Here is a 22,336-nt window from a genome sequence, read left to right as displayed (position 1 = left end):
CTTTCTTCCTGAGTTTGCTAAAGCTTGTCAGGACTCCTAAGTCAAAGTGAGGGTTTGGATTTCACGACTTTGAACTTGGAGGATTATTAATATTTTGGTAGTTATATGAGGAACCAGATACGTAGGAGATACTGCATTTTATCCGGTGTCTTAAATGTAAACAGGCTCAAATAGACGTTTGGCATATTCATTGCAAACAGACTTTCAAACTTACTCCATTCACAGGAGAACATGAATGAGCCTGTCTGAGGATGCCTTCGTTTTGTAGGATGAAGAAAGCAAATTCCTGGTTTTCCTTAGTGGAAACATTAAGTTGCACCAGCTCTGGGATGGTAGGGAACAAGAAGACAGTTCAGATGAACACAACATTTCCGTCGCTTTTTATTTCTGTGCACCTTGCTGCATACCTGGGTAAATAGATACCAAACCAAGAAACAAAAGCGAAGGTGCACAGGACACTCTAGAAAGTGAGGAAAAATACCATTTCGGTCCAGGAGAGAAATAATAAAAACATCCTAATAGTCAAGAGGAAGCCAGCGAATTTGGAACCTAATAGAAGGTACTAAGAGGTGGTTTTTTGTTTGTTTTTTGTTTTTAGAAGTTTACGTGTAATATGATCTGTCTTTAGCCCTTTTAGGGGAGGGTTTTAAGAGGAAGCTTCGTTTTATTTCATTGTGATGATGGGGTTATTTTTGATGAATTAGGAAGCTAGAGTCTTCCTTTTCTGTCACATCAAGTGTCATGCCTGCACTGAATAATGTTCCTCTAGCAGAAATTACTAGTTTGTTGCTCTGATGGCCCAGTAGTTGGAAAGAAGAATCATTTCTTATTTCAAGGTATGGAGAACAGTTCTGTCGTTCATTTCTTGATCAAGAGGACCCAATTGAAAAAAAAAAGTCAGGGGAAAAAGATGAAATAACAGAAGTTAATTGTACAGGTCTAGTCAGCGCACTTATATAATGCAGAGGCTGTTTCCTCTGCCCGGAAACTTGATGACTGGTTAACTCTCGCTCATCGTTCACTTCCCTGTTGAAGTGTTACTTTTGTAAGAAAGACCTTTCTTCTAAGTGACGTTACCCCATGATGGGGTGATTGCAGATCACAGTGTTTATTTGTCCTTCTTAATGCCTATCTGCTTTTCGAATTTCATGCAAATATTAAAAATAGTATACTCTGATTCTTTAATATCTGTTCCTCTTGCAGCAATGAGCTTCTTAAAGGCATAGTCCTCTGTCTGTTTTGTTCACCATTATGAACATAGAACCTGGTGGATATAGTAAGCACCAAGTAAAAATGTGTGCAGTGAATGAATGAATAAGAAAGCAGTTTGTACACTTGAAACTAATATGTTTTATGTCAGTTATACCTCGATTAAAAAACACTTTATAAACTGAATTCAGTATAAAAGTCATGGTTAATTGTATTAATAGCAGACACCTTTCTCCCTTTCGTCCTAATTTTTTCTCTGCATTTTAAAAAATTCTTTATTTTGAGGTCTACTTGTCAGTTTTTTGCCAGTTCCAAATCTAAGATTTGATATTATTCATTCTTGCCTGTTTTTGAGATAAGAGATCACATTTTTCCATCGAAAATATTCCTATACCCACAGTGCTAATTCTGGGATTCCCATTTTTGTTCAATGTACGCTTATGACTTTGAAAGAAAAACATGACTGGTACTTGTGGATGATTTATTTGGGAAGCAAACAAGATTCCAGAGTAGCATTTAAATTCTGTTTCTTGTCATCCCCGAAGCCACTCCGGTAAGCTTCCATACCTCAGGCATGCTCCTCAAAAGTACACAAGTCCAAACACCTTGATAATATTGGCCCAGGAAAAGTTTTTCCTGGCCCTGTCTTACAGGAGGGGGAAAAAAAAAATCAAGAAATCCAGGTGTGCAAATTATTAATGAGATATTGAGAGTAAACTTAATCAGGATGTGAATAGGTCTTTGCTTTAAAAGCAACACACACACAAAAATCACCCAGTCCTTTTCCAACAGGACCTCAGTGTGCCACTTCGGTGGGTGGAAATGGCAAATGGCCAAGTGGAAAATTTCACAGCCCTGCAAATGTCCAGTGCACTCAACACTGCAGAACAGCAGTCCGAGGGAGGGGTGTGGACCAAATCATCATGTTCCTGCACATGCCTCTCTCACCAGTTTTCATCTCCTTTTCCTGTTCACTTCCTGATCCAGGCCTTTACTTTTCTTCTCCCTGAGATTCTAGATGCCTCTGTTTCCAGTCCTCTGCTTCCCTTGACCCCCCGGTGAAAGAAGAAACATTTGGACGTTTGGGTGCCCCGGGGATGGTTGATATGGGTGCCTTGCCAAAGCTGGCTTTTATATTCTGGCTCCAAGCTCAGTAACAGGCTTCTGACTGCTAATAATCCTTTGTGTTTACGTGGCGCCTTTCTTCTCGGGAACTGTGAGTGCTTCGCCAGAGTGAGCTTACTGGTCTTCCCAGCCACCCAGTGAGGTATGAAAATGGCAGAAGGTGATCGCTCTAGCTCCCTCCTCCTTGCAAGAGAGCAAACTCAAGTAGCTTATTTTGAGGCTGTGTTGCAAGTGTGCATCTCAGCTGGGTTGCCATCTGAAGTCTCCCAGAATTGGCTTCAACTTGGGGTGGGGATGGGGGTGGGGGAGAGGCTTGGCCGCACTGTGCTGTCTCCTGGGACAAGAGCAAAAATACTGCATTTCCTTTTTAAGCAAAGCATACTGGAGAATGGTCTTTGGTGAATTATCCATCAGTCTAATTGATCGTGAACTTCGTTTGTTGAGACAACGGGGGATTTGACGATGTATTCACCTTTCTCTTTTTCTTTTGTTCTGTTCCTATGCTAGGTACTTCTCCCTTCCCTGTGAAAGGAAGAAAGAACACGCCTGGGCCCAGGAGCGCTCCAGCTTCTTCTGGGAAGTCTCCATGGTGAAGGACAGGTTGGGGCTACCTGTGAACCGTGCACAGTGAATGTTGTAAGTTAACAAGATTCGCTTCTGCAGCGACTTGCCTTGTAACGATTTGTGAATCATGGGATGCAGGAGCCAGGGTGCTGAAGTGGTATTAGCATTAGCTCTAGGTGATCCTCCAGTTAATTTCGTTTTTTTTTAAGGGGAGAGGTTCTGTTTTTGTTTACCATGAACTTGACTTTCTCTCAGCTTCTGTGGGGCACTGCTCATTATCTTCTTATGGATCAAGTGTGGAGACAGTGACTCTTTCAGTGTAGGAACGCCCTTTTCTCCTGGTGCGGTCACGCCCTTTCTCCTGGTGCGGTTAATAGTATCAGGTTCAGAGCAGCCTCTTTAAACTGGGCTCTGGCAGTTCTTTTAGGTTGTGGGTAGGAGGTAAACTCTTCCAGGCTAAGGTTTCCCAACCAGGATTTGCACCCTGCAATTATTTTATTTATGTGACGTTTTTGATTGGAATGAAATGTTTTTCTGGCTTTCAAAAATCTGAGGTATGCGAGTACAGTCAGCTGTTCGGTGCTTCTCTTGCTTAAAGTTCGCTGATTTATTGCTTTTTATCAGGCTACTGGGTTGGGATTTTGAGATTAGTAGTTTTTGTGTGTCAGCTGCTGGTCACCTTTCATGAGGAGGTTTAGGATCCAGTAATTGAAGGGAAGGCACGCTATAGGCTTCGAGAAGCTCGTCCAGCACAAAACTTACGGGTCTGCCCAGCTCTGCTGCTTTCTGGAGGTTTTACCTCATTGCTAGACTGTGTCATAAAAGAAAAAAAGTTTAGAAGAGTTTTGACCAGGAAAGAGTAAAACTACAGGAAACCCAGGCTGGCCTATGAACATATTACCTTGAAATTTTAGAAAATGAAGAGCCAACTTCGACTTGGTTTTTTTGTGTGTGTGTGTGTAAATGTATATTTTAAATATATAATATATATATAGACACAATATATATTGTGTGTATATGTATTATATATGCAAATATATGTTTATATATAATATACATATGTGTATGTATATGTGTGTGTATATATATATAAATAACTTTATATTAAGTTTTCAGCTTCTTAATAATTTGGTCAAGAAACTTTTCCAGGCATATACTACCATATGTTTCAGTTATGTGAGCTATTTTGAATGAGCAAAATGCAATAATATGAGGGCATATATCAGGGGAAAAGCATCGAAAAGAAAGATTTCCACTGAGCTTTTATTTCTTGGTTTTCTAAAAATTTGTATTAAATACGCATATTTCTCCATACTTCCTGAGGGTTAAATAGTCATATTAAAATAAGCTTATTGAACTCAGAATCTCCCAGTGCCTCAGAGTAAATGGATGTGGAAGATGCTGGTTTTTTCATGTGCTTTCATTTTGTACATATGATCACATTGGCTCTGGTAGAAAGTATACAGCTCCTGGAATTACTGACCTAAATTCTATTCCTGGTCCTATGGTCAAGTAAGTCTGCAACCTTGGGCAAGTCACTGACCCCCATGAAGTGTTGGTTTATGAGTCTGTATATTGCTCTATGCTGCTTGTTTACTGATGTCGCCATCTTGGTGTGGGCTCCCCAGAAGGAGCAGAGCCTCTTGCAACACACTTTAATCTTACTAGAAAACATCTCATATTCTAAAGGTTGCTACCACTCTTGAGGAATAATTTGTGGGTCCTGTTGGATCTGGGTGCTACAGTAGCAGTGTGCTTTTCTTGAAAGTATTTTCCCAGTCAGGCAGCTGGTAGAGTGCACTTCTGGTAATGTTTTTTAAAGCATTTTTATCCTAGGAAACAAGTGTCATGGAAAAGTGCTTTAGGTTTCAGGTTACATTTAAAAGAACACTGCAGTTACTATAATCAAGATAGCTTTTGTTTCGAATTTGGTGTGTTTTTTTTTTTTCTTTAAACCATAGCTTTGAACTGCCTATGTGATAACCGTCAGATCTCAAACATGAAGTGAGGTTTTAAAGACGTTCCAAGGTGTAAACCTTAAGATGCCACATGGCCAACTTGGAGTCATTTAAAAATCTTTCTTTAAATGGAGTGGGTTGAGAGAGAGGAAGAAAATGCTAGATTCTTTTGAACTCCTAGAAACTTTTTCTTCCAAATTGCATTCACTTGGGGAGGTGGGGGAGGTTCCAGTTTTCTCAGTAACTTTTGAAATTAGTAACCTTTTGTAATCTTGGTGCATTTTTACAACACTGAATTCACAGTCTCCTCTTACTTTGGTGTCCTGGGTACCCCAAAGCTGTGCCATTTTAATCGGGAAGGCAGGAGATTTTCAAAGGATGTGTGCTTACACGTAGATGGGGTATGATAGTGGGTAGAAGAACATTTGAGTAATAGTCGTGGCAGCCGTTGGAATTAGTGGTGTCCATCCTCAGCAGCCCTTGCACACTGTGCCCTAGACTCGCTACCCGTGTAGTTCTCCTCTGTTTGCCCCATTAACCACCTTTCAAATCTGCCACCATCTTTCTAGCAGATGGACTTTGGTCCTGAAAGTGTCTCAGATTGGCTGTGAGGTGCGGTATCTTATGCAGAGAGGAGTGGCAAGAAGACTGACCTAGGAGTCGGGAGACCTGGGTTTTACCCATGATGCTGCAGTTGCCTGTATAACCTGGGGCCCCCTAAAGCCCTGGGGACCCATTTTATCCTGAGTAACATGAGAAAGTTGAGTTTAGTGAGCTCTGGTCATTCTGGGTGTCTAACATTGCTTCAAGTATCAGCCTAGATGAGGCCGACTGGACCTTCGTTTTCTCGTTTGTCTTCTAAGCGTCAGTGATTTGGTACAACTTCAGTTTACAAGTGCTTTTGAAACATTGAGCACAGTCTTGTGGTTAAAAAAACAAAAAAAGAATTATTATGTCTGTCACCATCCCGTTACCCTTTACAGAGGACCCTCCCAGGGACCATGTGACAGTGGAAAGGTGTTTGAGTGCTTTCTGAGAATAGAGTTTTAGTCACTTAAATTTAGGATCCATACTCGTTGGTCTTCTTGAAAATTAAAAATGAACCACTTTTGAAATTTAACTTCTTAAAAACAGTCCACCTCTGTACTCAAATATTAGTATATAGGTAAGGAGTCAGCGATCTGTAATTCTTTCCTAAGCGTCTCTTAAGCTTCCTTAAGTAGGTCTTCTCCATGTTGCCTCTTTAAAGCAGCCTTCCCTGGCCTATATGAAATAACACCCACCCCACCCCTCTCATCCTCTAGCCTACTTTATTTTTCTTTGAAGCACCTTACATATTATACATGCATTTGTTAATCAGCCGTCTCCTCAGTTAGACTGTAAGCTCCATGAAAGCAGGGATAATCATCATCATTATTCCTGGTGAATCCACGACACCTAAAATACTGTTTGTCCTGTAGTGGGCATGCAGTAAATATTTGGTGAGCGACTAAGCGCAGAATAAACACATGCCCGGGCTTCTCACGTGTGGGCCTAAGCCATTCAGAAAAGGACCACAAACATGGTTCTGATGAGAGCTGCTTCAATCTCATAGGAGTTTGGTCAGGTAGAGGCAGGCATGGAGAGACTAGTTCATTGTATTTTCCTTAGAAGTAGATGTTAAATGTTTATGATGTGTATAAGTCAATGTGGGAAAGGAAACCATTTTTTTTTTTTTTAAAAAAGGGTTTTATAGAACTATCAGTAGAGTTTGGGGATTTTCTGATGCTTGAATTCTACACTGTGTGTGTTTCCTCTCCTTTTCCATTTGAGTGTTTTGCTGTATGGGTTGTTTGTGAATGGCCTGCCCTGGCATTCTGTGAAGGGTTGGAGTGTTGCCTTATAATCCTATCACTTGATCACTGTTCATGTTGACATCTGTCTTCAAAGTGGCAGATGGACTCGGAGTGCCAAGGCTACCTAGAAACTCACCGTTTACTGAATAGCATCATTTTCATTTTCTTTTCTTTTGGTTGATACACACTTTGGAATTAAAAAAAAAAAATAGTGCACCGGTACAAACCGAGTCCACTGAGCGTCCCTCTGGTGTGCAGGGAGAAGTTGACAAACACTTTTTTAGGGAGGCATCATCCTATGTGGCTTTTGAGGCTCACAGGGGTCAAGGTTTCTTGAATTTTCTGTGTTTATTGACCCGTTTTCAGAGTAACTGCTCTGAGAGCAGGAGTTACATTATTCCTATGAAGAAATGGAAAGACTCAAAGAAACACCTCTGTGCCTATTTAGACAGCATTATGCTGTCTTTATAAGCTTTGAAAAATGGGAGCTGAATTTCTAGTCTCCAGAGTGAGGGAATTACACATACACACTCTAATCAGAGCAATTGGGGAATTTCCCTGTGTGTCAATTTGTACCTTTTAGATTTGCCATCTGTGATGCCAGATTTTTTTATGATCTCTAGTGCTATCATAGAAAAAAAAAAAAACTTAAGTAGATAAGGGGATCAGAAGGAAAGGGGAGATTTTACTATTCGATAAATGAGGGGGGGGGAAGTCTCATTTTTTTTAATTCTGGCTTGTAATGGCCCTGTCAATGGGCCTGCGTGTTATAAAGGCAAAGAGGCTCTCATATTTCATGCAGGTACTCTGGGTGTTCTTTGTGTAACCTCGAGTCTTCTGGAATTTTCTTTCACCCATGTCTTTCCCTTTCCCAGGCTTCCTCCAGTTGCTTCTTACCGACGGCGTCACTCATTCCCGGCCATTGCTGCCTTGCAGTTGGGTGGGGGGCCTTGCATGAGCTGCCACTTCTGAGAGTTGACGTCAGCCCTACTTGCTGAGTCTTGGCAGAGGGCAGCCCGTCGCAGGCACCCCCGTCCCCTCGTGTCGTCTTCCCCTCGTGCTCAGCCTGCTCCCCTCAGCATCTCGGAGGGAAAAAGGGATATACTTGGAGCCTTCAGAAGGTGTGGAAGGACAAATGTTCTTGTACCTTCTACAATATCCGTGTCCTGTGGGGGAAGAGAAGGTGTCCACAGCCTGGTCAGACTGCTTTCTAACTGAGTAGTTGCCGTTACGTAAAAAGGTTTTATGTTCTATTTAAGTTTCGAACTCAATGAATCCTATGTGTGAAAAGGTGGCTGTGTGCCAAGGTGTGCTCAGGTCTGTTAGGGATGCAGGGATGGGTAGTCTGCATTCACTGCTCGCTGGGATTTTCCTCTCTCCAGTCACTTTGGGAGGGGCAGAGTCGGGTGCTGCGAAAGGGATGATGAGTAAGATTATTCAGATTTGGGCTTTCAGGGAAGGGAGGCTTCACAGAGTGCTGAGCGTCTGAATTAGGTCTTGAAACAGAGGCTGGATTTCAACGCCGTGTGTCTGTGTGTGTGTCTGTGTGTGTGTGTGTATTGAGAAGGCGAGGGAGGGAGGGAGACATGATAAACCTAGTCTTTCCTTTTTTTTTTTTTTTTTTTTTTTTTGCGGTACGCGGGCCTCTCACTGCTGTGACCTCTCCCGTTGCGGAGCACAGGCTCCGGACGCGCAGGCTCAGCGGCCATGGCTCACGAACCCAGCCGCTCCGCAGCATGTGGGATCTTCCCGGACTGGGGCAGGAACCCGCGTCCCCTACATCGGCAGGCAGACTCTCAACCACTGTGCCACCAGGGAAGCCCCCAACCTAGTCTTTTCTTTAACTGCTTTCATCTGGGTAGATGAGACCTCAGAGCCAGAAATGGCTTTCCATCAGGAATGATGAGCCGTGACCACTGACAAGGACATAGAGTGGGGACTTGGAGGACATGGGAACCATCCTTCTTTAGGGTCATTTTATATAAATATTTATAGGCAAAAGCTGAAGCAAGAACTTGGGCCACTTAAAGAAACGGTGCCTCCCCAACCCGTGTAAAATGTAGTGTTTTCAGCTGAACTTCGGACAGAAACCACACCCGAAACTAAAAATGTATTTCTCAAGTGGTGTTTCTTTGAAGCACTTGCTGTGGAAGAAGCGGTACACACAGAAAGAAGGAAGGGCGAGGATGACTGGGTGGGAGCGCTGCCCTGGAAGGGGAATCTTAAGCCACGGAAAATTCTTCCAGACAGAGATCAGAGATCGATCAGCTCTACCATCTTTGTTATAAAAAATATAAATGAATATGACTGTATAGAAATGACTGTAAATCTTTTCTCTCCAAGTATATCATATCATAGTATTTAAATTATTTTCATTGTTCCTCTAAAAGATTGTTGTTTCTCCTTTGCTTTCTTAGAGAAAAAGTAAGGCACAGATAGGAACTAAATGACATTTTGTCATAAAGCCAAAACAAAATCTGATAGCTATCAGCAAATAAATTGTTCTTTGGGACTAATGTATAAAGAGAAACAGATAATTTCATTCTTTTAATTTCCCACATTTTCACTTTTGTAAAATAATCATTTTTTTAAGACCAGAAAATCATTTAACCCCTCCTTTCCTCAACATATATTCACATTAAATTTCCAGTGCTTACTATGTAATAAATTCCAAGAGGGGGGACTCTTAGATTGAAAGAATTAACCCGTCTTCTCTATGTCCTGAGGATTATGTTAACCTTTTGCAGACACCTGAATAAGAATGTTACATGATTCAAAAAAGTCATTTTCTACAAGCATAAAATGCTTTTTAGGTGAGATAGGTTTCAAACAGCTAAGTTTACTATGTTGGGGGATTTTAGTGTTTCAACGTCAGTTTCCTTTTTTTAAAAAAAAATAAATTTATTTATTTTTGGCTGTGTTGGGTCTTCGTTGCTGTGCATGGGCTTTCTCTAGTTGCGGCGAGAGGGGGTACCCTTCCTAGTGGTGTGTGGGCTTCTCGCTGCGGTGGCTTCTCTTGTTGCGGAGCATGGGCTCTAGGTGCGCGGGCTTCAGTAGTTGTGGCATGTGGGCTCTGTAGTTATGGCTCGCGGGCTCTAGAGCACAGGCTCAGTAGTTGTGGCACATGGGCTTAGTTGCATCACAGCATGTGGGATCTTCCCGGACCAGGGCTCGAACCCGTGTCCCCTGCGTTGGCAGGCAGATTCTTAACCACTGTGCCACCAGGGAAGTCCAATGTCAGTTTTCTATTTGTGCTTCTGTTCTGAAACAACTTCCTTAAGTAGAATCCCCCAAAGTGGAAATGTTAATGGGATACAAACGGCAACCTCCTTCAGAATCTTTTTGTTTCCAAAACTCAAGTTCCTGTCATGCTCTTTGGACTCTTCACCAGCTTCTTCCACCTGTAAATCTTACTTCTTTCCCAGTACCTTTATCACACACGTCCTGTGAGCATCTCCCTTCCGGCCACGACTGTCTAGCACTAGGACTTGTCCACAGTGCCAACAGAATTTGCTGCTTGGGACCCCTGCACGGGTACTGGGCTGTGCTACATCTTTCATTCTGTACATCAGCCATCCTTACAGACATTGGGACATCAATGTTTTGCATATCTGGAAATGAAAATGCTCTTGCTAAAATTGTTTTCTGAAAATTTCCATTAGGTTGCTCTTCATTTCATTTTTTTTTTTTCCTGCAGTCTTTGCAGCTTGCATAGAACTGAAAAATTGTAATTTCTCCAGGGCTAAAATCCAAGACTTTGATAGGCAGTGTTAATGTCTGGGTCTCCTACAAGTTGCTATCCACTGTAAGCATTGTAAACCTTACCCTGCAGAACAAAGAGAACTGGATTGTTCCCTTCTCATACCATGGCAAGCCCTAGTTTCTCAGTGTCTTTTGTCTTTTCTTCCTTGTTCTCCAAGAAGAGGGAGTATGAGGTTAGGATGCAGTTGTTCAGAACAGGGACAGCTATTGCCTGTGCAAACAGATTTTTTTCCCTTCCCTTTCTTTGGCAACCTCAGTTGTTCTACCTGTTTCTGGCTCTCCTGCTTCTGCTATGAAAAACCTCCCTCCCTCCACTTTCAGGAGACTAATAAATATATAAATGTCAGTTGGTTCCTGCATATCTACAAGCTCACATAATTCAGAATAGTCATTCAGCCTGTATCTTCAGTGAGTTTCTTACCCCTTCTCTGTCACCGCCACATCAAGTACAAGTGCAGATTAAAGGATAGTATGTCAAGGTGAGAGCTGTCCGCTGGGTAATGTTAGTCTGTCATTCCTTTAGTGGAGCAGATTAGCTGCCAATCGGTATCTTGTTGCTGTCATCAGAATTTACAGTCCAGGTTGCCCACTCTGCTGGCGATCTATTTCTGAGCCCCAGCAATGACGCCCGTTGTCCTAGCAACCTGCTGGCTAGCACTTCCCTAAAGGCAAGAAGAGGAGTGGCAGTGGAAGAAGGAGGCCTCCAGAGGGTCAGAAGGGAGGTGGCGGTCACCTTGCTCAAGGAGGATTTTCCATTTCCTTCATCTGGGCAGGCCTCCAGGAAGAGTATGCCAGTATCATGGGAGTGTCACTTACTAAGGATCGTGGACCACATGGTCTTTCTGGTGCAGATAGCATCCCATGGAGAATAACAGACTGATTAATGGGTAGTCCAGGCAGAATGTGGAGACTGCCGGGCCAGGATGTTAGGTGATCTCAGAACATTAGATGGTATCAGTTTTTCTTGTGAATTGGGTTAATGTTCCCGTTGCTTATCAGCACTGGTGTTCAGAGTTGGGGACATGGGTAGATATTTGGGAGGAATCAGAGGTTAAGGGAGGAGGATAAAGGGGAACACCCCAGTCAATCTTGGCTCCTTTTCCTGTTGACAGGTGTGGCCTGAAAGCAGTTGAGTGTAACTGGAGTTCTCTGACTGGGCTCTAGTGATTATCGGCGTTCGCAGCATTGCAAAGGAACACGCCTTGTCCTCTTTAATTACTCTCCTCCGCCGTTGATGTCGAATTGACTTGGCATTAAATGACTTTTTCCCCCTCTTCTGATTTGGATCCAAAAGAACATAGAAGCCTTCTATCTTAAAGCCCCTAACTTAGTTGGCGTTGCCTAGATTAAGTCTAAAATTGGGCAGTCAACTGACCGTGGATATCTTGGGGACTTAACTCCATAGCCGTTTCATCAGAGAAGCCCCTAGCCAGTGCCTTTGACTGACATTTTTTCCTAGGGAGTGCCTCTGTCTCTCTTGGCATGGAGATGTCAGGACATTTTTCACAAAAAAAGGGTGCTGGGGAGCTAGAGAATCTGGTGAAAGGGACGTCCCCAGAACATTTGAAGCCCACCAATGACATAAAATATCATTAGTACCTTTCATTACTAAAAGAATTTTTGTATTTGCAGAGACCTTTTAGTATTTGTTCCACAGAATGACCAGACTTAGCTGAGATAACAGCATGTACCTGTGTCTTCAGGCCAGGGAAGCCGGTTAGGGTGTAACCGAGCATTTCTAGTACATTCTGTATACTCAAGCAGCGATGTGCACTCCTATCTAGTACATTTTATATACTCAGCATATATTAATGCCCCTTTCATAACTAGAATAAGGATAGATAATGAATATCTGGAACTGGAACTAAGAGAAATAATACTTGGACAAAAAAGAAACTCCGAGGGAGTTGTTTGTACTTTCAGAGCATCCTGTGTTTCCAAGATGTTTCTTAAATAAATCAGTTTTGTTTGACAAGCACGTGGTGTGCCCAACAGGTCATTACGTTAAGTCGTTGAAACCGTTTAGACTGTGGAAGACATTGTGTGTTTCTAGAACGATAAATATCTCAGGTACATTTTGTTTTCATTTTTGTTTTTCTTGCGGTACGCGAGCCTCTCACTGTTGTGGCCTCTCTCGTTGCGGAGCACAGGCTCCGGACGCGCAGGCTCAGCGGCCATGGCGCACGGGCCCAGCTGCTCCGCCGTCTGTGGGATCTTGCCGGACCGGGGCACGAACCCGTGTCCCCTGCATCGGCAGGCGGACTCTCAACCGCTGCGCCAGCAGGGAAGCCCTCAGGTACATTTTGATATGGTGGAGAAGCAGAGTTGATTTTTTTTTGGAAAGGATCGTTATGTAACTCTTAATTCAATATTTAATGCTAAGTGTTCATTGTTCTTCATGGTACACAGGCAAGGAAATCAGTTCTGTCATATTGATATGAATAGTAGATACAGACCGTGAATTACATTAAAGTTGGAAGACTAAAGTCCTTCTCTAGGTTGGTTGCTTTTTTAAAAGAAATCTGGTAAAGCAGATCGTAGCCCAGTTAGGACTCATGAGTTTCATGCTTCCTACTGTTTTTTTTTTCACAACCTATCTAGATATACAGTAATTGGAAGCACATCTAGAAGAGAAAGAACCTGTTATCTCTCCCCGTTGAATTTGTTGTTGTCAGTCACAGAGGTAGGTGTGAATCTAACTGTTAACAGCTAAGGAGACAGTGGGGGTTCCTTGGGCTTGGTCCAGTAACAGGAGCATCAGGCTAAGGATGGACGCCTGGGTTTTCTTCTCCTTCCCAGCCCTCTGAGACCATGGGCAAGCTCCTTTCTTTCTCAGTGCCTCTATTTCCATGTCTTCCGAAGGAAGGTAGTTCTTACTTTCATTTGCGAACATGAGATTTAAAGGTATTCGTCCAAATAAGGGCTTTTGGACACATCTGTGGGTTCAGATCCTAGACCTGCCACTCATTAGTTGTGTGTCCTTGGGGAAATTGACCCCCTTCTCTGAGTCTTATTTGCCTCGTCTGTAAAATAGGGCTGGTCATATCTATGCTGCAGGATTGTTGAGAGAATTAAATGAGATAATGTGAGTTAAATTTTAGCCCAGGGATTGCTCCCTAGTCACCGTGGCAGCTGTAATGCTGTTAGGATAATAAATTTCACAAAACAAAATCTATCGTGATGTGTTGCTGAAATGAACAGGTGAACAGTTGCTACTCGCTAGTCTCTTTGTTGTAGAGATGTTTCCTCTGTAATGGGAATTGTCATGAACTGTCAGTGTCATTGCATCGCCAGCGAAGTCAGTTATGTATTGTCAAAGTCTTCTTCTTTGACATATATGGTAGAGTAATTATGATGGTGAAGGTAGGAGCATTTGTCAGAATTATCCATGTGCATACTCTAAGGGGCCTTGGAATTTTAGGTGAATTTTTTCGTATTAGTCAAACTGAAAGGTACAGTGAGTTTGGAAGATACAATAGTCTCATCTGTAAAAAGAGTAGGGAGATTCCCAAAGGCTATTGATATGAGTGGAACTCTAAAAAAAAGAAAAACTATAATATTTTGATGTGGTTACCATGTCTAGGTGGTGATAAGTGAAAGTTACCTGGTCTAATTCTTTGAAATTAAAGATAGAGAAAACCAGAAGATAGAGGTATACATTCCTGTGTCTTCTTTCAGCAAGTATTTACCAGGTGTGTGCACTAGGGAAGGCATCCACCACAGCTAAAAAGAGCTTCCAGTCAGTGGGAAAAGAGATGAGAAAATAGGCAACTCCTTTACACTGTGGCCAGGGCTCTTTTAGTGGTACCCAGAGGATGCCATGGATGGAAACCAGTGTGGCATCTTCTGGCCTCAGAGAACTCTTCATTCCCAGACCTGAAGGACCGACAGGTGTTAACCTGGAAACAAGGTGGGTGTATCAGTTGGCATATATATGGAACAAGCCACCCCAGCGTTCAGTGGCTTTAAAACAACAAGCATGTATTACTTCTTATGATTCTGTGAGTCAGCTGGGTTATTCTAGGCTAGCCAGCTTGGCTGTGACTGGTTGGTCCTCGATGGCCTCACTCGTATGTCCAGCTGTAAGGCTGGTTGGGAGAGGGACTGCTGGTCCCTGCCCCACGTGGTCTCTCATCCTCCAGGAGGCTAGTCTGAGCTTTCGTATTGCGATCTCAGGGCTCCCGGGAGCAGCAAGAGAAGATGAACTCCAGCACACAAGTGCTTTTTAACCTCTCCTTGCAGCATCTTTGCTAATTTCCCTGTGGCTAAAGCAAGTCACCCCGTAAGTCCAGATTCAAGGGATGGGGGAAATGCCAGCTTTAGTTGGTCACATGATGGACAGCGTGTGCCAAGCTCAGAGAGGAGAGAGAACATGACATGTTGGAAAAGTGCAAATAGTCCAGAGCCGCTAGAGCGGAGCAGGTGAGAAGTGTCAAGGGAGGGGCCAGATCACCAAGTGTCTTTTCAGAAAGCTCTGCGGAGGAGTTCGCATTGTATCTTGAAGACAGGAGAGAGTCCTTGAAAGATTCTAAGCAGGATGTTGACATCATCAATTCGTTATGTAAAAACTCGGTTAATGGCAAAGCCTAAAAGCATTTGTTAGCCTAGGCCATTCAGGAAGGTTTCCAAAGAGGCGTCCCGGGGATCACTGGAGAAAAGAGAAACACTACAACTGAGAGGTGGTTCCAGGTTGACATGGCTTTCTAAACAGTGGAACCAGAAAAGAGGATGGTGAGCCTCCAAAGAAGGGCAGAGGCGCTCAGGTCATGCGCAGTGTCTATGTGAAGTCTGCCCGGAGGGCTCAGAACACATTAAGGGAGTCAGACCTTGCAGGCAACGTTTATTGCATCACTTCCTGGTGGGGTCCTGCCCGCTCCTGTGTACTGGGGTTTCTGAACAAATACCTACCGATGGGCTAATTGAAAGACCCATAAAGAAAGTGTCTTTGGCTGACAGGTAATATTGCAACGCCACCGCAGCTGAAGACTCTTCTTTCCAACGGGTTTCCCTGTGACACCTCAAAACAGGCAGTGTGTTCCAGGGGCCCTCAGACCCTCTAAAAAAAAATCCTTCTTTACCCTCGGATGGGACCAGGGCTCACTCGTTAATTTCAAGAAGTGACCTTTTAACTGTGCTATTGAGTGTCACTCTTTAAAAATACTAAAATAGAAATGACTGTTTCATTTCACTAAATTCAACTCACTGAGACTGAGAACTTGTGGTTTTCACCTTTCCGTTTGGGACCCAGTTTGTTGTCACCGAAACTGCACGATATTGGGTGGGAGTTGGCAGGGTCCTTTTCAGGCTTTGGGGTTATAACTCCCACGTGCTAAGTGCTATCTTTTATAGATCCAAAAAAATGGGGGCAGGGGACACCTAAATGTGCATGAAGCAGATAATAATTTGCCTTGTTTTCTTTTAAATTTTCCAGTAAAAAATAGGAAGTACAGAGAGCGTAGACAGGGTGGCGCAGGCTGCTGCGCGGCCTGCGTTGTGCTCTTTGCTTTGAGGGCCACCTTCCCTGACCGTGAAGTTGACAGCAAGTAAAATCAAGGGGATAGAGGAAGACAAGGCAAGGAGGGCTAAAAGCCCAGAGCATGGTCCTCTGGGAGCAGGCGGGCCAATTTTGTAGCTCAGAGTCCTACATTATCTCCACTTACAGAGTTTTAAAACCAACCTCTGGTGAGGATACTTGATGGTATTAGCTCTTCATTTTGTGCTCACTGATACAGGTGTTGGGTTAGCTCTGAAATCGGTCGAGGGAATGGCTCTGCCCCTTTGGGGGCTAGAGGCTTGGCCCCCGTGTCTGGCAGGGTGATCGCCAGGTACTGCTACTTGGTTGGGGACACATTTTCAGACAGGAGAGGGTTTGAGAAACCCCGATGCTGGGTCAGAGGCTAAAAGCATTTGTTTGCTGCTGAGAAACAGCAAGCATTTTAGACATTCTTAGCAGGAAGTCTCAAACGGTTACGTGAAGGACAGGTCGATGTGTGGAAGGGGACCTCATCATTTAAAATGTCCCTGTGTGGTGAGCTTCATTGTCTTGTGAAATGGAAATGAAAACACGGCGTGTTTGGGAGTTCTCAGTTCTGCCTGTTTGCTTTACTAGCAGATTACTGCACAAACACTGACTCATTGCATCTGATCTTGAAAGGAAAATACAGTTTGCTGTGTTCCACCTGGTCTGGTTTCCAGCACAGAGTCTAGAACAGTGGCAGGTGAAGGAGAGAACCCAGACATATAGGTAAAGGAAGGTCCAACTCCCATATTCTTTCTGTACAATAAGAGGTTTTGCGTGAAATATTAATCAAAATAATATATGTCTCTTTACAAATGCTTATTCAATCTGTCCGAGAACATGTAGAGTATAGAGGAGGAAAATAGAATCTTATTTTTGAAAAGCGGGTGAAGATGCAGGTGTGTGTATGCTGCCACCTGTGTATTATTTCACTGGGTTTTGTCACCTTATTTTCTCACCCACCTGTGCTTTCTGTGGTACCTGAAGCAATGTAACCAGGCTAATAAATCCACAAGGGACATGAGTACACAGTTAAAATTAACACTGATCAAAACCACCTCCTGAAAGACTGCCAACAAACACATGAAAGGATGCTCAACATCACTAATCGTTAGAGAAATGCAAATCAAAACTACAGTGAGGTGGCAGCTCACACCAGTCAGAATGGCCATCATCAAAAAATCTACAAACAGGGCTTCCCTGGTGGCGCAGTGGTTGAGAGTCCGCCTGCCGATGCAGGGGACATGGGTTCGTGCCCTGGTCTGGGAAGATCCCACATGCCGCGGAGCGGCTAGGCCCGTGAGCCACGGCCGCTGAGCCTGCGCGTCCGGAGCCTGTGCTCCACAACGGGAGAGGCCACAACAGTGAGAGCCCTGCATATGGCAAAAAAAAAAAAAAAAAATCTACAAACAGTAAATGCTGGAGAGGGTGTGGAGAAAAGGGAACCCTCTTGCACTGTTGGTGGGAATGTAAATTGACACAGCCACTATGGAGAACAGTATGGAGGTTCCTTAAAAAAACAAAAATAGAACTACCGTATGACCCAGCAATCCCAGTACTGGGCATATACCCTGAGAAAACCGTAATTCAAAAAGAGTCATGTACCACAATGTTCATTGCAGCACTATTTACAATAGCCAGGACATGGAAGCAACCTAAATGTCCATCGACAGATGAATGGATAAAGAAGATGTGGCACATATATGCAATGGAATATTACTTAGCCATAAAAAGAAATGGAGTTATTTGTAGTGAGGTGGATGGACCTAGAGACTGTCATACAGAGTGAAGTAAGTCAGAAAGAGAAAACAAATACCATATGCTAACACATAAATATGGAATCTAAAAAAAAAGTTCTGAAGAACCTAGGGGCAGGACAGGAATAAAGATGCAGACGTGGAGAATGGACTTGAGGATACAGGGAGGGGAGAAGGGTAAGCTGGGACTAAGAGAGTGGCATGGACATATATACACTACCAAATGTAAAATAGCTAGGGGGAAGCAGCCGCATAGCACAGGGAGATCAGCTTGTTGCTTTGTGACCACTTTGAGGGGTGGACTAGGGAGGCTGGGAGGGAGATGCAAGAGGGAGGGGATATGGGGATATATGTATATGTATAGCTGATTCACTTTGTTATACAGCAGAAATTAACACACCACTGTAAAGCAATTATACTCCAGTAAAGATGTTAAAAAAAAAAAAAAAGAAACCCACCCCCTATACTTTTTGAGAAGTTTTAATAATACGCTGAAGTCTGAGTGAGGGGAACTTTCTTTGAAGCTACCCTTGATCACCTCCGTTATTCATGGACAGAGGCAGTCACGTCAGCTAAGGTCTGACAGATGGTGTGGAGACCGTAATGCCTGCTAAGTATTCTGAGCATCTTATAACGAGAGAGAGGCTCTCCTGGTTCAGAATACTGTTGCTTCTCCCCCTTTTTAAGTAAACTCTCCTGATATCACAGTAGATCTCTCTCTGTCTCTCTAATGTGCACACAGACACCCATATCCCTGGTGTGCTCTCCTGAAGGCAACCCAGCTACAGAGGAGCAGCCTGACTCCAGAAAGCACAGGAGCCTTGCGTTCAGCTGGCTCTCTAGCCCCAGATTCTCGGATAAGGGGCATAAAGTCATAGCTTACATTAAAGCCCCTCTGATCTACTCTCTTATCTCTTATACCGCTCGCATATCTAGATTCTTTGAACCTAACCTTTTCATTGCAGCTGACTCAGAAATGCAGAGTTCTGAAGCCTGTCCATTTACTTATTCCATCTCACTCTTAGATTTGCTGACCACACTTTGTGAAACTGGAAACTCCAAATTAGTTTCCATGATGAAATATGTAGCCGCAGTTGAAAATTGTTTAGCAGAAGCCGTGTTGATTTTAGGATTAAACTCCTTCCGAGTTTTGCCTCGTGACTTTTTGTATTGCTGGGAGTCTTTCAGATAGAAGGGAGGGGTCAGGATGGAGAGAAGAGCTAGGCTTCTATGAAAACCTGTGGCGAAAGGTCATCAGTGGCATGGAGGGAATTTCCAAGGAGCACGATTTGATTTCACCAGTTCCTGCAGGCTTGTTTTTTTCACTGTCTGGACTTCCTCTTCTCCTTTTGGACCTCATCTTTCCCCTCTCCCGAATACCTCAAATCAGTTCATGCACCTTGGTTGACCTGTAGAGAAACAGTCTCATAAAGACATATGAAGGTGATAGGGACCTTGGCCAGGATGGTTGCGCTTGGCAAAAGCTCGGGGACCCAAGGATTGAATTTTTTTAATGGTGGAATTGCAGCTGATCCTGGAGGAGGTCTTCTGGGTGTCATTTTCTCAAACACATTACGAAGCAAGCAGCTGCCCATCTAATCAACACACGCTATCTGTTCTGCTGTCTCCGCAATAGCTTTCCACATATAATAACTAATAACAATCGTTATAATGCTCTAAAAACGTTGCATATCAATTTCAAAGCTATGGTGTACTTCACCAATTCCTTTTGTTCCCAGGTTTTAAAATTGTGATAAAATACACACAACAAAACTTCCCATCGTAACTGTGCATCTTTAAGTGTATAGTTCAGTGGTATTAAGTACATTCACCTGTCGGGAAGCCATCACTGCCATCCAAGAATGCTTTTCATCTTGCAAAATGGAAACTCTATACCACCAAGCACTAACTCTCTATCCTCCCTCCTCCAAGCCCCTGGCGAGTACCATTCTACCTCTGTCTCTATGGGTTTGACTCCTGTAGGTACCTCAAACAAGTGGAATCATACAGTATGTGTCTTCTTAGGACAGGTTGATTTCATTTCTCATAATGCCCTCAAGGTTCATCTGTGTTGGGGCATGTGTCAGAATTTTCTCCCTTTTTAAGGCTGGATAATATTCTGTTGTATGTATAGACCACCTTTTTTTTTAATCCATTCATCCATTGATGGACACTTGGGTTGCTTCTACCTCTTGGCTGTTGTGAATGATGCTGCTGTGAGCATGGGTGTGCAAACATCTGTTCAAGACACTTCACCAGCTCTTTTTTTTTTTTTTTTTTTTTTTTTTTTTTTTTTTTTTTTTTTTTTTTTTGCAGTACGCGGGCCTCTCACTGTTGTGGCCTCTCTCGTTGCGGTGGAGCACAGGCTCCGGACGCGCAGGCTCAGCGGCCATGGCTCACGGGCCCAGCCGCTCCGCGGCATGTGGGATCTTCCCGGACTGGGGCACAAACCCGTGTCCCCTGCATCGGCAGGCGGACTCCCAGCCACTGCGCCACCAGGGAAGCCCCTCACCAGCTCTCTTTTATGTGCTTGCTGGATACAATTGTTTGAAGAAGACGTGCACCTACCCTCTTTGAGCCTTTTTCATGATAGAACTAGGTAGACTTTCTGCCCAATAGTGTTATTCGAAGAATCTTCTCTGCCATCTCTCACCAGATACCTGAAATGCCACTAATAGCAGTTCAGTCCTCTAGAATTGAGCAAACCTTCCTCTTGTTTTACATTAAAATGCAATTGACCCTGGGACAGAAGCTATAGATAACATTTTAGTGCCTTGGTGTGAATTAGTTTAATCAAATCCTGTCTTAGAAGCTTTATCTGTCCCTCTCCCTTGTTCTTAACTATTGGCTCCCTGTTGCGTCTGTTTTATTTTAATTTATATTAGACATATATTACTATATTTATAGCCTTGCCTTATTACTACAAGCATCACACTGTATTAAAATTGCTCATTTATATTGTGCATCTTCTGATAGATTAGAAGCTTCTTAAGGACAGGACCCTTGTACAATTTATGTTGGTTTTTCAGGCCCTAGTAAATGTTACACACAGACAGCTCTAAATAAACATTCATTCATTTATTCATCAGGCATTTATTGAGTGCCCACTCTGTGTCTGCAGGTGAATCTTAAAATTCTGCCTTTCGGGGCTTCCCTGGTGGCGCAGTGGTTGAGAGTCCGCCTGCCGATGCAGGGGACACGGGTTCGTGCCCCGGTCCGGGAAGGATCCCACATGCCGCGGAGTGGCTGGGTCCATGAGCCATGGCCGCTGAGCCTGCGCGTCTGGAGCCTGTGCTCCGCAACGAGAGAGGCCACAACAGTGAGAGGCCCGTGTACCAAAAAGAAAATAAAAATTCTGCCTTTCTAGTTTTGGGTGGCCGAAGAGGAACTCTGTCCACTGTACAGTTTTGGAAGATTTTAGAAACCTTCAAATCTGCCTCCCTATATTTTTAGGTGCAGAGACTTGATCCAGATGATCACTCAACCTCTCAAATAGTTTTCTATCACAAATCTACCCACTATTTTGTGCTTCTGTTCAGAAGCAGCATTAATCTAAGTACGTGTACATTCTTCCATTCAAAATTAAGACAGCAAGGCAGGAGACTATGTCCCTTTTACCTTCTGGGCATGACTTGTAATGTACTGTTTTTCTCCCTTTGCTGCTGAGGAATGATTCAGTGTACGTTCTCAAGCAGCACTGAGAACTTCTGGTGGTTCTAAATCTCAGTATCTCCAATATCAGGCACGGACATTTTATAAACGCATGCATTAGCTTAGCACATTGTTAATAGTAATCTCCTTAGAAAGGGCGCTGGGATTTGATTCCTTTGGTTAGTATGATGTGTGTTGAGTTGTAACTGTGTACCTCACTGTATACTCATAGCCCAGGGATAACATACACTCCCTCACAGTATGTCCCCCTTTATCAGGTAGTGGTTATTACCTTGTAAATGAGTTTATTTTCTCCAAACTAAATGATTAGGCTCTAGCCTCAGTGTGTTAGTTCTCAGTGATGTTACTATCAAGGTTAATAGGAGACAAATTATCAGTTTGGTTTATATTGTTGTTCCTGCTGTCATTCTGTGATTATTGCTACAGTTCCCTGTTTGGTAGGTAAACAGAGTTAAATATTCAGTGGTCACTAGATTGAAACAGAAATTGGATAGCTTTACCAAGAGCATATCCATGTTTTATAAGGAACAGAAAAAAACAGGAATAAATGGAATCTTCAGACAATCTTTTAGTCTTCTTTTAGAAAATAGTTTGGCTTTTTCCCCTACTAGAATTTGGACAGGGTTGTTAGCAGGTAATAAAGTTTAAAGTGAACTGTTCTTAAAAAGTTTTCCCTGCTGGCTCTCTTATATTCCTACTTTAATGCAATAGAAATGAAAGTTACAGGAAAGATAATTGCAATATGCCTAAAAACTGAACTACAGTAAATAGCTGTAGTGAATTTATGCCCATAGAAAGGGAGAATTCAAAACAGATGGCTTTTGGTTAAAGGTATTTCCTGTAACAGATTTCAAGATGAAACTGTCAGCTTAGGAAAGATGATAAAGATAATCTTTTAAAGCACTGGTGCTAGATACCTGTTTCGCTCTACCATTC

General features: G+C 43.1%; 1 protein-coding gene across 14 annotated transcripts in view; it reads left to right on the top strand.

Annotated features, from left to right (window-relative positions):
• The window catches only part of ATXN1 (ataxin 1), a 520,605-nt gene that overhangs the window by 365,898 nt on the left and 132,371 nt on the right, over positions 1-22,336 (top strand). For all 14 annotated transcript variants that reach the window (XR_013830337.1, XM_079935510.1, XM_079935503.1 and 11 more), the window contains one exon: positions 2,842-2,970. The gene's annotated coding sequence lies outside the window, so the exon portion shown is untranslated. The remainder of the gene's footprint in view (positions 1-2,841; positions 2,971-22,336) is intronic.

Source organism: Stenella coeruleoalba, assembly GCF_951394435.1.
Source record: "Stenella coeruleoalba genome assembly, chromosome: 10".
Lineage (NCBI taxonomy): Eukaryota > Metazoa > Chordata > Mammalia > Artiodactyla > Delphinidae > Stenella > Stenella coeruleoalba.
Note: the sequence above shows the minus strand (reverse complement) of the source record. Positions and strands in the feature narration are given on the sequence as shown.